The sequence below is a fragment of the Arachis ipaensis genome, chromosome B06 (assembly GCF_000816755.2).
Source record: "Arachis ipaensis cultivar K30076 chromosome B06, Araip1.1, whole genome shotgun sequence".
Taxonomy (NCBI): domain Eukaryota; kingdom Viridiplantae; phylum Streptophyta; class Magnoliopsida; order Fabales; family Fabaceae; genus Arachis; species Arachis ipaensis.
Window position 1 is genome coordinate 4,836,395 of NC_029790.2, and position 2,204 is coordinate 4,838,598.

The window sequence follows — 2,204 nt, forward strand, 5'->3', positions numbered from 1 at the left end:
AAGTCAAATAATTGTAAAAAATAGTAAATTTATTAGTAATGTAGTATTATTTTTTTCTTTATCAATTTTTTACCTTTTTTATATAAAACACATTCATTGTCCTTTTTCTCTATTGTTGTTTTCCAAATTGTTATAATAGATGTAAATTTTAGGCTTACAAATAACACTCCCCTTTCTAAAATATTGTTATGTATCTATTAAAATAATCGGAAAATGTTGTTCTTTTTCCTATTATTGATTTGGAATTTTAAAGGAAAAAGAAAAGAGCAGTCAGACTGGGACAGGATCTTAAGATTCTCAAGTCTTCTCTGATTTATAATTTATTTCTTCATCTCTCTCCCCCTTCTTTCTTCTCTTGAATTCTATGATTAGATTCATTGCAAATCAATATCACATAATTATTTCGACGAGGAATATCACATACAATAATTATTAAGTAACTACTGATTAATATATTGTTAAATAATAAATACCACTGGGATATAATTGTTATGACTTATGATAATACGATATCGAAGGAATCACATAAAATTAAACTGTTACATGCGTGAATGATTTCTTAATTTTTGTTCGTTATATACTCTCCGCAATAATTACTCATCGATATTCAGAAAATCTGGGCGATAATGATTGTGAATTTTAAAATTCAATTTTTATGTTTACTTTAAACTAATATTATACGTTAAAATAAAAATAAGTGAGAAGATCAAATATCAACTTAATCTTAATCTGAGTCACAAAAAAAAAAAAACCTTAAATCTTAAACTGTCAAAAACAATTAGGGGTGAGCACGGATAGCAGGTACCCGATTATCGGTTCAAATCTGAATTGAACCAATTAAATTGGTTCTGAAATTAACGGGTAATCGGGTTCAACCCGAACTAAATCGATGACTTTTGTTAGTGATTGATTTGGGTATCGATTTTCGGGATACGGAATCTGAACCAACCCGCGAACCTGATCATATATTAATTAAATAAAAAAACTAAAAAAATATATATGGCTTTTCTATTAGACAATGATTATTCATTATTAATATGTTTGGATTTTAATGAATTTAGTTTTTAATGTATTTGGTGTTTACATGTTTGAATTATTTCTATTGATGTTACATGTTTATTGTACTTGTTGAATTTTTAAGAAAATTTTTTTTTTATGAATTTTAAAGTCATCGAATACCCAATTATCCGAACCGAACCAATCCATTCTTAATCGGTTTTGTTTGGTTCGGATACATGTATAAAAAAATACAAATTCAAACCAAACCAAATCAATTACATTTCGATCGATTCGGTTCTAATTTTACCATAAATCCGAACCAAATCGATCCATGCTCACTCCTAAAAACAATAATGTACATGATATTATTTTATTATATTTAATAATTGATGAACCAGTAAAAAATGACACATATACACGTGTCCGGTGAGTGTGCCGTCTGCACCATACATTCACACCTGGATATCATGGAAAACGGCGTCGTATTGGACAGCCAAAGATTCAAAATAGCAGCTAAAAGAGAAAAAAATGAAAATAAAAATAAAAATAAAAATGTTTCTGCCGACAGAATTGCACATAGTTAGGCATATATTTAAGTATATCGTACAGTGATAATTTCAACCAAATTAAATTTATGTAAGCTAACTCCAACTTAATTCTAATGCTATTCAATACCGAATTTACTTTCTTAACTATAGAGTATTATGAAAGCTCTATTAGTTTTTATACACTTTTGTACCCACAAATTAAAGAAACACGTACATGAAGTAAAGTTACGAATAGAATATTTAGTTTAATTATGTGCTTCAAGCTCTAAATATTAACTTGATCACTATATGAATAATAATAATATTCCTAAAACATTGTTCTAGCTAGAATCTAATTACCCATGCCAAGGATGCTAATTAATATGTCACACAAGAACTTCAAAAAGAAACATTTCAACAAGAAGATCAAATCCACTCTAAATATGGTATCTACCAAAAAAGCTACTACCCAAAGAGTGAATTAAAAATGTTCATTGCATGATTGTATATCATTAAGATATTGACACCGAAATTATTGGTTGAACGTAGAAATGGCATAGACTTAACATTGGAAGTAGTTACTAGCCCTATGATCAAGCCATTAGAGATTTTAGTTGGGGTATTCAAGTTTTGGTGAGGTTTAAAATTCTGTTTGAATTTAAAACATATTTTATCGGA